The sequence below is a fragment of the Gallus gallus genome, chromosome Z (genome assembly GCF_016699485.2).
Source record: "Gallus gallus isolate bGalGal1 chromosome Z, bGalGal1.mat.broiler.GRCg7b, whole genome shotgun sequence".
Taxonomy (NCBI): Eukaryota; Metazoa; Chordata; class Aves; order Galliformes; family Phasianidae; genus Gallus; species Gallus gallus.
In genome coordinates, this window is record NC_052572.1 from 28,938,671 (window position 1) to 28,955,082 (window position 16,412).

General features: G+C 38.9%; 1 long non-coding RNA gene across 1 annotated transcript in view; it reads left to right on the forward strand.

The window, feature by feature from the left end:
- The first annotated feature begins 604 nt into the window (after positions 1 to 604).
- LOC124417542 overlaps positions 605 to 16,412 on the forward strand; it is a 29,478-nt gene continuing 13,670 nt past the window's right edge. Inside the window, exons 1-2 of the long non-coding RNA XR_006932493.1 lie at positions 605 to 958; positions 2,402 to 2,452. This is a non-coding gene — a long non-coding RNA (uncharacterized LOC124417542). The remainder of the gene's footprint in view (positions 959 to 2,401; positions 2,453 to 16,412) is intronic.

Sequence of the window (16,412 nt, forward strand, 5' to 3'; positions counted from 1 at the left end):
TCTGGGTCCACCATTACTTCATCTTTGATACAGCTTCCTTCTTCTTCCCCATGAGATTTCAGTCCTGTAATATCAAAGAGAGTTGAATTTCCATCCAAGCAGAACACATGGGTCTGGTTTCCTACCGATCCTTCATCCATTCCACGTCCTACAGCCAGAGAGAGCACAGGCCATGAAACATTGGGAAATCATTTTCCAATCATCCTCACTCTGCTGTAGCTTCATCTCCCATTTCCTGTAATGTTTGGCAATGTCAGAAGGAAAAAACATCGTTTTTAAACCTACTATTACACTTCTATGCACCCTGAATGTTGTTGACAGTTTAACAGCTGATTCAAGAAGCACCTTAAGATGCTTTCGTTTTTTTTCTTTTTTTCTTTTTTTTTTTCCTTCACTTCAGTTCTTGATATAGAGAAGTAAATACAAATAACAATGTGGTTGTTGAATTTCTATGTAGCTTTTAATTGTATTTAAGGACTCATTATCTAATGTACTCATTTTTAAGGATTCTTAAGGATTGCTAATGACCGTTAAGGCTGACCAAAAATTTAGAGAGCAGGAAGGATATTTTGAATTAGAAAAGGAAAGCACTGGCAGAGTTCCATGTACCATATGTTAGGTTCTGCCTATGCTGCCTTAGTTTTCTGAATACAGAAAGGTAAAAAAATGCAACACAGAACAGAAGGATTATTAAGGCAGTCAAGAGCTAGGGAGGGACAACACGTCCGGATTCTAGGAGTTCACTCTATTTCTGTAAAGAAATGATATGAGATAAAGTTTAACCAATTGCCTTAGTCAAATCTTCTGCTTATATGCATTCCTAGTTGTAGCACTCTTCTGGATATATTGTTACACAAAAGTATTTGATGAAATTTTCTGGCAAATTCTAAAAGCAGCAGATGCACTGTGAAGAGCACTCTGTGTAAGTGATCATTCAGAAAACAGAGAAATTGAGCACGTAAGTCACAAGATACTGATTTTGTCCTTTGAAACAGGGTAATAGCATTTCAAATGTGATGGCAATTTAGTTCTCTAAATACATGCGCTTATAACTATACAACTCACTTCCTGCAAATAGTAGTAATAAATGAGCATTTGAATAGCTAAAGCAAATGAGGACAGACTGTGAGCTAGCCAATTAAAAAAAAAAAAAAAAAAAAAAAGGCAAAGAAAAAACATGAAAAATTTTGGATAAATATGCTTACATTATTGTTGTAGTATTCATAAAAACACATTAAAAAAAAGGTTTGTTTGTAATGTAAATAGTAATAATTAAAAATAGCAGTAAGAAAATAGTCTCCTGCAGTCTTTGATCTGTTTTGAGTGAATAATAATGTTAACCTCTGTCTCCTTTATGGTCAGGAAGATCCTAGGTAGGTTAACATTTTTATTGGAAAATCATAGTGATCTTGGACTCTTATTTGTTTATGTCTCTTTTTGTCTGTAAAACATTTTCACTTCAAGCAATTCCAGAGACAGAAGTTGGCTTTAAGATAAGAAGTGATAGGAAGGTCTCCAGTTAGTGCTGTCTGCATTGGCTTCTGACACTGGAGACCTAGGTGTGAATCTTCTCAGAGGCCAGCTGAAATTATTTCCCCAGAACAGTGCTCCAGAGGCAGCCCACTTGGATTCTCTCAAAACAGATTTCATTTCATTAAGTTCTAGTCTCGACATTCTTGCAAAGAGGTCAAAGAAAAAAAAAAAAAGCTACATGCTGCTCCCTCTCTCTTCAATAATGTCATCATTTATTTGATTTACAGCAGCTGAATCTTTATGAGCCACAGAAGGACCATGGTAATATAGTCCTCTTTTCTGTAAAACTAAAGCAATCACATAAGGAGATAATACATATTTCTGTGTAAAATAGCAAAAAGATGCACTCCACTGCAATTCCATTAAAAGAGGGAACAATAAATTTTTCAGTATAAATAAATAAATGCCAGCAATTCTTTTATTAATTTTGCAACTCAAGAGCAAGAATATTATTTTTTATCCTTCTCTTAGCTGTGAGTTACTGTAACAACAACAGACTATGTCAGACTTGTCACTAAGATGCTACAGGTAACTGGGTTGCATAAAGAACTAGATGGTAAATTATTGTTAAAATATTCAGCGTTAGCCTTAAAGCTGAAAATGAGAGTGCTTTCTTTAGTATTTAAATGACGGCTAATGTTACTGAGCAAACAGTACATCATTCACAATCACACTGTCATTACATTTTGTTCTCACATCCATTATCCACCGCGCCTTTTCCTTTGGTGTTCCTGGCTCTCAAAGGTCTGCTCTTTCCTATGTACTCTTTGTTTTGTTTGGTCACACACATAATAATGGATTATTTTCTTACAAATTTATCTTTTATTAGGGATAGATTATTTATTTATATATTTTGCTTCTTATGTAGTAATCAGATGGTCAGATTCCTTTGACATCAATCAACATTATATACTAAAAGGTAATGACTTCAACATAAAGAGTTTCCTTGTGATAGTTGCATTTGTATCAATTCTTCTAAGTCTGGTGTATTGAACATGCATAAGGTACAAAAAATTTAATGAATCAAGGGAGAGGTTGGTATACTACCATGGTAACTACATCTTTCATCTGTGGCATCTACACGTATGACACATATGTACTATATCTATTATATGTACTTTTCTAATACCTGCCTTGCCACTTACAGATTTAATGAAGTTTTGACCCTGTATGCCCTGGAAGGAAGCACAACAGCTAGGGTAATAGCTGTCCCTGGGTGAGAACAGGTTCACAGAAACAAGGCTATGAACTTCTTTTCTAGAAAAAGAAGAAAATAACTCCAACAAGAAATGAATAAAAGCTCACAAATGGTGTACTTTGTGCTGAAAATATCAACAAGTCAGTTCAATACACATTCACTGTGAACGTTACTGGAATCTGTTCAACAGAGAGAGTTATGAATGTAACAGCTTGGTAAAGCTGCATGAGAAGTGTTTTTTCCATCTTGCAGATATTTTGAGATTGGAAGGAACTATTTCAATTTCTCTTCCTACTCCATATCCTTTCTGTCTTTCATCTACTTGATTGCAAACATACATTGATGGAGCTTTGGTCTGTACATGTCCTCTTCTCTGACCTTTAATGATCCACAGATGATGCACTCTGAAGTGTAAAATATTAGAAACTGTCAAAATGTGATCTCTGCCTAAGCATACAGTCACAGGGTCAATAGAATGTTTTGAGTCAGAACAGACCTCAAAAATCATCTAGTTTTAATCCTTCTGCCATGGGGAGCATTGCCATGCTAGATGCCACTAGATTGCCACTAGATCAGGTTGCCTAGAGATCCACTTCACCTGGCCTGGAATGGGACCTGGGCAACCTAATCTAGTGTGTGGCTGTCCTGTCCCATTCTCTGGTTTGTTTCGCCCAGCAAGAAGAAAGTGACTACAAACTGATCAGGTGCAATAAAATAATTTATTAAATGTATTCTGAGCAAGCTGTTGCACATATGATCTACAATCACACGTATTCTAAGCAAGTGATGTATTAGCCTATGACTAATCTGTATTTGGGGACAGAGGGGAGATAAATTAAGCTAGGTATGGGTAAATTAGGGTAGGAAAGGTTATGTAACATTTCTCATTGGTATGTCTCTTGTAGGATGGAGTCAGAAGGTGCAGGGCTTGCAAACTGAAGGGTCTCAGATTGAATGAGGGGAGCTCCACAGTTTATCTTCCGGTGTTCTGGCTTTATACAGCTTTTAGACCTCGTTTGCCACTATAGGCAGGGAGGAGTGGGGTTAGCTGTTACAAGGTATACAAACTAAGATTTAAGCAGGGGTATGAAAAACACACAGCTTTACAAAAAAGCAGAGAAACTTTCATTGCTTCCTTAAGACCTCATTTTCAGTTGCCAAAAACATGAGGGACTGTTACGTTAACTGTCATGTGGTTATATAGTCTTTGTATTTTTGCCAGAGTTGGCATTTTCTCTTTTCCCTGATAACAACTGGTCATAACTCAGGCCCTTGAATACTAGGCCACATGTAGTTAGGCATAGATAAGGTGAGTGGAGTGACAGAAGCTCCTCTATGGCCTTATCTGACTTGCACGGCTAGGAACAGTTCTTGTTATTGGACAGACAATGGCTACCAGACCTTTGCTCTGTCCCATTCTCTGGTCTTGCATGACCTCTTCCTTTCTTCAGCAGGATATACTTCAGCCATAATCCACAGTGGCATCAAGTAGTCATGTTTTTTCTTTTTGCCTATGTACCAAAAATGGGAAGTCTGCCACAAACTCCCAGAGTATTAGGAATTAAATACAGGAAATATCAATATTAATGTGGAAAGCAACTCTGAGGTCACAAATCTCATTGAATGATCTTCTCACATCAGTTTCAGCAGATGTCTTTGTCATATGAATTATTATAATTAAGAGTGTACCCATTAAATTTTTTTCATTTGTTGGATGGATGATGCTATTTTATTTTGTGGCCAAATAACGTGCCCATTACGAATTTCAAGTCTGATGCCAACAAAATGTCTGCAGCTATTCTTAAACATTGCTTGAAACCACTGAAGGAAGGTCACTGAGAGACAGATAAGGAAGAAAATCATGTGAATTTAACCATTAACTTGCCATGTTTGGGTGTTGTTGGATTTCTCTTTCTACATCTGATGTTTTCCTGGTAATGAGAATCTGCAAATACAGTGGAGGTAAAATATGGAAAAAATAATTATGGATGTGAGCAAGCCAAGAAAGTTGACTGTTTTTGAGTGGAAACATCAGGTACATTCATATCCAAATGAAGGCTGGAATTGTCTGAAAGGCGGAAAGAACCTAAGCAGATGTGTCTGCACCTGCATTTCCCAAAACAATGTCTTCGAGTAATTGATTAAACACTGGCATTCTTAGAAAAGTCAATGTTTCTGCTTTGGACTGTAGCCAATTTTCCATTTCCTAGTATGGAATCCTGTTTGCTGATCGCATACCAGTTGTTTGTTTTCGCTTATAGGTCCTTCAGACCTTTTTAGCAAGTAATCTTTCTATCATGTATTCTTGCTACATCTGGTTTTTGTCTTTTCTTACCTCCTTTTTCCCTTGTAAATTTCAGAACATATATGACACTATAGCTATTTTAAATATCTTGTGGAAATTCAGTGATTTCTTTATAACAAGTTTCCATTTCTAAGTGCTACCTCAATATTGAAAATTACTCATCATGTGACCAGCAGGGAGAGGGAGGTGATTATCCCTCTCTACTCTGCCCTTGTGAGACCCCATCTGGAGTACTGTGTCCAGGTCTGCAGCCCCCAGTACAAGAAAGCTGTTGGTGGGGGTCCAGAGGAGGGCCACAGAGATGATAGAGGGCTGGAGCACTTCTCCTATGAAGACAGACTGAGGGAGATGGGCTTGTGCAGCCTGGAGAAAAGAAGGCTGTGGAGTGACCTCATTGCAGCTTCCAGTACCTGAAGGGAGCCTATAAACAGTAGGGGAGTCAACTCTTTGAAAGGGTAAATAACAACAGGACAAGGAGAAATGGTTTTAAGTTGAGGGGGGAAAGATTTAGGTTGGATATCAGAGAGATTGCTCATACTCCATCCCTGGAGGTGTTCAAGGCCAGGTTGGATGAGGCCCTGGGCAGCCTGGTCTAGTATTAAATGGGGAGGTTGGCAGCCCTGCCTGTGGCAGGGGAGTTGGGGCTTGATGATCCTAGAGGTCCCTTCCAACCCATATGGTTCTACAGTTCTATGATTCTATGATTCTGTGATACTCCAGAGATTGGCTGGAGTTGGGAGTACATTAAAACTGTGATTCTTCATTTTGTCTTTTTATGTTGAGCCTTGCGAGTCCTCTATAGGCAGCATAAAAGGTTTTAATAAGGTCAGGGGAAAAGGTTAAGAAATCAAATCTGAATGTAACAATATTTCAAGTACAGCACCACAACAATTAGAAATGAAGCAGCAATTAGTATCAAATCTACTCTTAGAATGCACAAGCAGAAAAATTTTCAAGTGATTGTACATAATTGTACATAAATGAAGATTGTACATAAATGAAGATATATCTGACTTAAGACAAACGGAAAAGATTCTGTCCATTGATTGCTAGGATCATCTGAAAATGATGGTCCAATTCATAACAAAAATTTCTGTGTTTTAGTGTGGGTTTCTCATAACAGTGGTCATGTCTCTGAGTTTTCCTCTTCCCTAGATTCACAGAAAATGCTTATTATTTTTTTCTTCAGTAATATCTACAAAAATGCAATTTCGTTCTAAAATTCCATTTATTCCAACAATGCAGTTACTAAATGCAAACATACAAGTGTACAGAAAGATATAGAAAATCTGTTTAAATTCTTTTTTTTTTTTTTAATTAAAGCAAAGGAAAATGTGTCCAAGATAAACATTTCAACTACAAACTGAGAAAAATTGTTACTGAGTTATTTTTAAAAAAAACAACACCCAGCGTTGCTCTGTTATAATTTTTTTAATCTTTGCCTCAGCTTAAGCTATCAGTTTTCTCTATCCTCTTATAGTATAGCATTTATGATTACAACATAGTGCTTATTATTACAAATTAATAGCTGCAGTACCTCATATTTGTTAATATCTCCTCCACAAAGAGGAGACATTAACAAAACAACTGAGACTCTTGTCTGAATTAGAGTGAACAAATTTTGGGAGTTGAAAGAAATCTATGGAACTGTTTGTTCAGAAGGAGAATTTCTGAGATCACTGGCTTGAGGATATTTGCACAGTGATTTTAGCTTGCCATTGAGCTACAGAATTAAGTGGAATTTTTGGGTCCACTTAAATATTTTTGATTTATGAAACCTGAAAATTTGACTTCTGGGGAAAGAAGAGGTCATTCATGAATTTTATGGAAGGAAAAACCTCTGAGATATTCATAACAATGGCCTGGAAGTGAAGGCTTGAGCTCTTGTTAGTTTGATCTGAAGTTCTCAAGTCCAGACTCTTTTGAGATTCTGTCTGTAATTAACAGTGACTTACAGAATTCAGGGTATTTTATGAAGACCAGACATGAGACTATCCCATATGTGTTCAGTTTTAATGAATTACTGCTAAGGTATAACAAAAACTCCACAAAATAAAAACAGAATCTCACCAACTAAGACCAACAAAAAATAACAAATAACATCAAGAAAAAACTATATTTAAGAGAAAATGTGAGTTTGAGAAGAAAATCATTTAAGAGTTCTTGTGATAGCAAGGCACTGCATGTAAAACATCCTTTACAAACGTGTTCCTCCATAATGACAGAATTTACTTTAATCTGAGATTCTAGAAGCATCATGCTCTTATATCAGATGGCTGCAATTGCTCTGAAAATGAAGATATTTCTGCATTTTATAAAGTTTTCAGATATGTGTGGAAAGTTTAAATTACAGTACTCTAAATCTTGTCTATCTCTGTATCATGACTACAGAATATTTTCTGTAGGCTTGTGCACTTACATTTAATATTTTTAGTGTTACACATTTTCTTTGTTTACCTCAATTAATAGCATTTTGCAAGACTTGGTAAGCAAGAAAATGAGCTGAGGTTACGTTTCCCTTATTGTAAAACTCAGTATCTAAAACACGGAAGAATATTTCCATATTTCTGCTTTTCAGAAATCAAACATTCTGCATCCCACAGTTGTCTTTCCAGTTTGTCATTTCTCTTTTACCTCGGAAAATTTTCTCTTCTACTTTGAATCAAAACCGCAAAATAACCCCAGATGATCTATAAGGAAGTATTTCCTCAAAAGATTTGCTGAAGTAAATGCAGCATAAATATGCACAAGATTTCAATTTCCGGAGAAACAGTGACATTTTTACTCAATTTCCTCTTAATTCTGCATCACTCACAGCTCCCTTGCTTCTGGATTCCTTTCTCAGAAGCCATGGATGGGGTTAAAATAACATTGAAATGGAAGAGAGCTCAACCAGCTCATTCTGTATAATAAAATCCATTCCACTGTGGTCCTAATTTCATCAACTAATACAAGTCAACATCGAACGTTAATGAGGAAAGGTTTCCAATTAGATACAGTCTGACACTGACCCAGCTTTTCAGTCACCTTCAATTGTCAGCGATAAAAAGGACGGTTCAATATGATATGGATCATTCACTCCAAATCTCCACAACTCATTTATGACAAACACAACTAACAGAGCATAGGGAACTGCTGAATTGTTTTTCATTATGCTGGCACATTGGCTTTAGACTACAGCGGTAATGATCTTTAGTGGTTTTCCATACAGAGTGCCACTAATGAGCAAGCCAGGATGGGGTGATGAGGTGATGGTGACCCACATTTTCAAGTGATAATACTGGCAACATGATGGTGCTTGAAATTCCCTATTATTTCTGGAAAGTAATTCACTACCAGAGAGTAGAGAGTTAGGAGACTAAGCTATTAGATAAAATGAGTACAGAAAGTGAATCGCTCACTAAAAATGAAAAGCTTTTGTGAAATACACCAGCCTTGTCTTTACCAGTCACTGTAAAACGTGAGCCTGCCCATTTTTCTATAAGCAGTTACTCAGAGTGGTATTGGCATATGCTAAGAGATCTAGGAATGTGTTAAAATACTGCAGAAGTGCATTTTCCAGTGCAGTATTCCACCACTTTCAAGCCCAGAGCACATATAATAATAGAGAGTAATAGAGATTGGAAAAAAAGTGGATGCTAAATTCTTTTCTGATGCAGAGACAAACAATCAGGGCTTGCTATAGCATAAGCTAAATCAGAACACCTTCAAGACTATTCTAAAGCCACTGTTTTATAATGACCACTTGCAATGTGTTACAATCTGTAAGAATGCTAAGACAGTAAATTATGGCACTGTTATAATTACTACAACATAAGTACAAGGAAATTTAATAACAAAATGAAAAAGCTATCTTGAGACTATAAAATATGAGAGCGGTAGCTAACATTTTATTTCTTGAGACTGAGCAAAACTTCTACAGATTATTGCGGTTGTTCCTTTCAAGATTTCTCAAATCCATTCTTTTTTTTCAGGATAGAATGAATACCTATTTATCATTTCAAAACTACAAAAATCATAGAAATTTTAAAATCCATACAGAATTTTAAGTTTGATTTGATTTCTGCCCATGTAAACTATTTGTTTGAAAATGTGTTCCAAGGATCAGAATACTTGGGGAAGAAAGTAAGATTAGGACAGCAAAAGAAAATGCACTGAGATTTCTTATTTGGAGAAACAGAAATCTGGAGGTTTCTATCAGGGCGAACGACACAAGATGAAAAGAGTTTTAACAGTATCAAATATTATCAACAAAAATGAGCTCAACAAATATCAACTTAAAAAAAAAACCCAAGCAAATATAAATTATTGCTTTTTTTCCACTAAAATTTTGACTGAAGTGTCAGCAGTGTTGACTGGTCAAATACAAATTTTGTGGCCTTATGCCACTAGAAAATGTACTTGTTTTAATTAGTTATAGACAAAGCAAGGGAAAAAAGCCTATACATTATATAGGATTAATCATGAACATCCATGATGTACATCAAGCACTTTTTTTCAATAGTATGAAAACCGGTGATGAGTTTGAATGATTAAAACTTATTTTGTACATATTTATTAAATAGTTTATAAAAATATGCCATTTTCTCTTGCAGTTATTCTGGAAAGAGTCATTAATCCCATGGAAAAAGATTTAGGGATTTATTCCTGAGTTTTGTGTTTTTCACTTGTTGGTTATAATACATCATCAAATGATACATAAGGATCAGTATGTCTGAGAGTTAAAAGTCTAGTTCACAACAGGCAGATATACATCATACATTTGTGATTGTTCCAGTTATACAAACAACCTGTTTGTATCCAGATAACTCATTGACATGGTGTAGCAATGTGGCTTCTCTTTCATCCAGTCAGCTGATTAGGTTGATTCATGTACTGTGTTGGAGACCCTATGCTTTCTTTTCCCTGGTGTGACCCCACTGCTCCTAGGGGGACCAGGAGCCCCCACAAAAAGGGGCTTTGTTGCAGTCTAAAGCAGACACAGCTACTTCTGCGTAATACCACAGAAGTCCTATGAAATAAGTTGGTCAAGGCATGGGTCAGATAAACTGGTGACTTTGGTTCATTATGATACACAGATGTGCCCCGAGTTTCTCTGAATTTTTTTTCTGTTTTGGACTGTTTACAAGAATAGCCTTCTAATATTTTGTAGGTTTTTTTTTTGTTGTTGTTGTTGTTGTTGTTTTTTTTCCCCACTCATTGGATTTGATGTTGTCATGCCCAGTAGAAGAGTAAATTGTCCAGTGTTGTCACTTAAATTCACATACTTTGGAAGATAGTAGGCGTACCATCCCTTGCTTCTGTACAAAGCAGCCCCTAGGGAGTGTGAGTAACCAGGAGCACAGCAAATCAGAGTGTGACACAACAGTTTGTGCTGCCAGGGTGCAGAATGGCTTGCTTTCTTCTCTTTTGGGAAAGGCTGGTAGTAGACCGTCATTGAAGTAAATACGCTGACCACCTGCTGCAATGGCTGAGCTAAAGCAGAAATCCAGCTTGGAGAGGGACAAACTTCCTGGGCTGACATGTGCACCCAGTCAAATCTCCTGAGGAGTTAAAGGGCTTCCCATAGAATCATAAAATCATAGAATGGTTTGGGTTGGAAGGGACCCCCATGCTATAGGCAAGAACACCTCCCACTAGACCAGGTTGCTCAAAGCCTCAGGCAACATGGCCCTGAGTGCTTCCAGCAAAAGTGCAACCTCTCTGGGCAACATGTTTCAGTTTCACAGTAAAGAATTTCTTCCTTATGTCTAGTCTCAATCTACCCTTTTACAGTTCAAAGCTGTTTCCACTCATCCTGTTGCTACATGTCCTTATAGAAAGTCCCTACTCAGCTTTCCTGTAGGCTCCCTTCAGGTACTGGAAGGCCACTATAAGGTCCCCTGGTGCCTTCTCTTCTCCACGCTGAAGAGCCCAACTCTCTCATCTTGTCCCCACAGGGGAGGTACTCCAGCCTTCTGATCATCTTCTTGGCCCTCCTCTGAACCTGCTCCAACAGCTTGATGTCTTCGTTGTATTGGGGCACCAGAACTGTTTGCAGTACTCCAGGAGAGGTCTAATGATAGCAGAGCAGAGGGGTAGAATCACCTCCCTTGACTGCTGGTCACTCTTTTCTTGATGTAACCCAAGACATGGTTGGCTTTCTGGGCTGCCAGTGCACACTGTGGGCACATGTTCAATCTTTTATCAACTGATGTCCCCAAATCCTTTTCCTCAGGGCTGCTTTCAAGCCATTCTCCTCCCAGTCTGTACCTGTGCTTGAGATTGCTCCAACCCGGGTGCAGGACCTTGCACATGGCCTTGCTGAATTTCATGGGGTAGGCATGGGCCTACCTCTCAAGCCTGCTCAGGTCCCTCTGGATAGCATCCCTTCCCTCTAGCATGTCAACTGCACCACTCAGCTTGGTGTTGACTGCAAACTTGCTGAGGGTGCACTCGATCACACTGTCTGTGCTACCTACAAAGATGTTAAACAGCACTGGTTCCAGTACTGATCCTTGAGGAATGTTGTTCATAACCATTCTCTGCTTGGCCACTGAGCTGTCATCCAGCCATTTCCTTATCCAGTGAGTGATCTATTCATCAAATCCATTCTTCTCCAGTTTGGTGACAAGGATGTCATGCATATCCCAGACATCCCACTGTGGGGAATTCCAGGATCTGGATGTCCCTAAGAGCCTCAGTGCAGAAGGGGTTTTCATGTGTGCAAGTGTGCTCTCTGCTCGATAACTTATTGAGCAGGTGGCCAGGCAGTGAGACGTAACTGCCAGGCTGAGAAGTCGTCAGAAACTAGAAATGCAGATTGATAGGAGGCATTCTGAACTGACACGAGCTGACTGACAGAACTGTCCTAAGTCTCTGTAAGGAGAAGACACAGAGTCAGCTTCTCATTTTGAAGAGATAGGCCATAATAACAAATAAGGTGAGGACGATTGGGTGTCAGTGGTTTAAGGGCTGGTCCGGCCTGGTTCCATGACTAGTGGGGCAGAGGGATTTCGTAAAATCCGCGCCTCCAGGAAGGGAAACACAGGACCCCAAAATAATTAAAAACAGTGGCAACAATCTGAGGAGAAACAAGCTAATTTACTAAATATAGTATCAGAATGTAAGATAACACACTATAATACAATATAAATCAACAATAATTGAGAGAAAGATTGTCCGAGAGCCACAGGCCTTACACTAATACTGAAGCCTTGCGTGCAGTCAGGAGCAGCAGTAGCAAGCCAATGTGGCAGGGAACACAGCAAGACGAGTCAGATGACTTGCGCCCTTATATCTGTTCCCTTGAGCAGGAATGATAACAGTACTCGAAAAGGCTCCTGGGGAACGTAGTTCTTCTTCTCTTCCAAACAGGTACCCGGAACTAAAGCATTTGCTCTTTAACTCCCAGTACACTGCATGATGTTGTGATGTGGAATACTGATAACCAAAATCATAAAACCATGACACTGGGCTTTCATCTCTGCTTGGATCAGAAAGAAGCATCTTTCCCCTACCTACATTGTGCCCTTAAGGAGCAACAGATACAAGGTTCTAGGGCTGAAAAAATGTGAAGGTGAAAGTAACAAAAAACAAACAAACAAACAAAAAAAAAACAGGAAAAAAACCAATCATAGATCCAACTGAGGAAACACATTAGAACTAGTGCCGTGAAAAAAAATACAAAGAATCTTATTAACTGGAGACTCCTTGCTATGAGGCACTGAAGCTCCCATTTGTCATACAGATAATTTCTCCAGAGATATTTGCTGTCTGTCAGGGGCACACATTAGTGACAACAAGAAGAGATGACTGTATCTGACAGAGCAGGATTACAGCTGTCCAGTCTTTCTCATTCAAGTTGGGTCTCAGGAGGCTGTGACAAGGAAACCAAAAATTCTATGAAAGACTTTACATCCCTTGGAAGGACACTGAAGAGATCAGAGCACAAGCGTTGGTCTCCTAAATCATTCTAGTTGGCAGCTGGAACCCAGGAAGAAGGAGGAGAATGGGTCAGGTGAATTGGCTGTGTGGATTGTGTCATGATCAAGGCTTTGGGTTCTATGATCTTAGATGGGCTATCATAGAAACATGGCAGAATTATTCCTATGACTGGAGAATGATGACTGAAGTATACAAGGTTTTCAGAAGATATAGGCAGGGAAAGAAAGATGGAGGAAAGGTTGCACTTTGCGTTAAGAGGTAGGTAGAGTGAAAAGAGCTGCCTCTTAGAAACAGCTATCAGGTTGAGAGCATGCATGTGAAAATCAGTAACAGGACCAGTAAAGGACATCTGTTGGTCAGGGTCTGCTACAGGCTTCCTGATTGAGGGAGCTTGTGGATGAGGCCTTCTTGCTCCAACAGCAGGAAGTGTCACACTTGCAGGCTCTCATCTTGACAGGGGATTCAACCACCTGGATGTCTACTAGGAAAGCAACATAATGGGCTACAAGATGAAGACTCCTGAAGTCCACTGAGGATAACTTCCTGGTCAAGATGTTAGACAGACTGACAAGAGGACAAGCACTACTGGACCTGATACTCACTAACAAAGAGGAGCTTATTTAAAAAGTTAAGATTGGAGGCAGTCTGGGCTGTAGTGACCATGTTCTGTTAGAGTCTGTTATAATGAGGAATATGGACCTTGCAAAAAGCAAAATCAGAACTCTGAACTCAGGAGAATGGACTTCCAATTTTTTAGGAAACTGGACGTGATCCACTGGGAAACTGTGCTTAGGGCTTTCCTTATACCCTTCCATTTCCTTTCCCCTTCCCCTCCATTCTCCCCCCCATCCTCCTCCCCCCCTTTTTTTGGAAGCTTGTAGCTTTAGCAAGAACTTCTCTGAAAAATTTTGTGGACTTCATTCAGAAGGGTGCTTACTGTATAGAAGGGTGCTTACTATGTTTGATAAAAAGAGAAGATAAATCTTTCTTTCCTATACAGCTATCACACAGAGGAATATTAAAGAAAATGATGCTTTCATTACGCTATTGATCATAACAAGAAATATAACAGAAGCAATGAGTTTGAGGTCAGGAATCAGCATATGTAAAATTGATACCCCTATCTAAAACAGTCCAAAAATCAATTGGCAGAAATATATCTATATCATGTAAAAAAAAGCTCTTTAATTAATTTACCTTGTGTAAAGGTAAATCAACTTTAAAATTCTTCAGAATGGCAGCTGTGAAGACATCAGGTTCTGTGAAAATTTTCAACTGGCTGCCATTCACAGCTTCACAAGACTCCAGGTGTTGAGTGTTGTGTATGTATCTGCCTAGAATTCAGTAGAACTTTACACACAGATATTTCTGATTTAATGTAACACATCAATTTTGATCAGTGTTAAGACCTTACAAATTTAATTCATAATGATTTTGAAATATTTTTAATGCCCAGCTCCTTCCCTTCCTAAGAAAGCAACTGTAATAGGTAAAATTTTCAGAGGATTTTCTTCCTAGTGTAAGGATAAACTTAATTCAAGTATACTACAATTGCAAGATGAGCTCATTTTATTGAATCTGATACTCCATCTGGAAGAAAGGGAAATTTTGTTAGAATGAGAGGAAGGAGTTATGAATACTTTGTGGAATATGACCTTCAGTTTGCACTGATGCTTTATTAGACACTAGAGTCTCTACAACAAGAATGTTTCCAACATGAGGACATATTCTCTGATGTATGATAAGTGGCATAAACCTGCTATTTTTGCCACAGTCAAGGAAGACCCAGTGGCGATCTCTGCTGTTTATTCTGCTTTGGCTAATGAACAAAGCCCTTCTCACAGTTTTTGGCAATGATGATCAGAATGTCAGTCTGCCACAAGATACATTGGAGACCAGGTACCACTGAGTGACTGTGTGAGCTTTCCACAGGCTGCAGCTCTCCAAGCATGGCTCCATATCATGGGGCCCATCTTTCAAGAGTGCTCCACTCCACATGGGTCCCCAAGGGCAGCACGTCCCCCAGCATGCCTGCCTTACTACAGGCTGCTCCACATGGGCAGCAGCTCCACCTTTGGACTGCTTCTGCTGGGGCTCTCCATGGGCTGTTCCTCTTTCAGGCCTCATCCACTGCTGCACTGTGGGCTTCTCCATGGCTGCATGTGGAGATCTGCTTCGTGTGGTATCAGTGTGCTGCAGGGGGACAGTCTGCTCCACTATGGGCCTCTCTTAGGCTGCAAAGAACTGCTGCTTTGTGCCTGGAGCACCTGCTGCCCTCCTGCAGCACTGACCTTGGTGGCTGCAGGACTGTTTCTCTCATTCTCTTGCTCTCCTTTCTTAAATCTGAGCACACCCAGTATTGCTCATGGCTCATCTCTGGCAGTGGTGGGTCCCTGTTGAAGCAGCTGGAGCTGGCTCTGATCTGATGTGGGGTGGTGATGGGCTTTGCTCACTGAGGCCAATCCTGCAGTCCCACAGCTTTCAAAGCCTTGCCATGTAAACCCAAGACAGATGTATAACTAGAAAAAAGTCTTCTGTAACTGTCTTTAAGAAATTATGTAAGTAATGTCGTGGAGTGAAAATCTATATGAAATACAGTGCATTATGATGTACTTGCATGTATACCTGAGGATTGTTGTTTGCAATAATGGCTCAGAAGTGCTACATCCGTAGGAGAATAGAATTCTGTTTCCTACAGTACTTGTGTTGTATTAAGGTAGGATATTTGCAGAAGGGATACAGTCATGACATCCAGAATGTGAGACAATTTCATAGGCATTCCTGAGATGGTGTAAGTAAAAATGAAGTATTGCTTCTGCCTTCAGTAGTCACTCGTGTTGAATGTCTGTCTTTGAATCAATGACGTAGAGGTAGAAATGCGTTACATCTATCAATGCCTTCCATCTGGTTCCTGTTTTTCACACTCTCTTAAATTCCAGATGACATGCTCTGTGTTACAATATTTAGGATAATATGATCAGCATCCCCTTTATGTCTTCATTTCCACCTAGTTTCTCTTGTCCATCATATAATGGATACACAAAAGCAAACACAGGCTTTCCTGAAACATTAGTATGCATTATGTGGCTGAGTGATTGACTGCTAGGACTTGGAACACATGTATAATTGAACTTCTAAAATTGAGTGTAATGTTGTTACTCATTTCCTTTCTTACATGTTTAGTATTTCTAGTAACACACCAGAGGGAAACTTACAGAGCTTAAGGGGTATTCTCTCAAAATCCAGGGGAAATGTCAGGAAGTTGTCCTTATAGACTCAGAAATGTCTGCTATCCTAACTGAAATGATATAGCAGAGTTAAAGCAATCAAAAGCTGTTGCTGTTGATTTTATTTTAACTGTTACCATTTTTGATGTTGGAATAGCATGTTATTACTTTTATCATAGGTAGTAGCTTATACTTTCTATAAGATGAGTTTCACTGTTCAAAT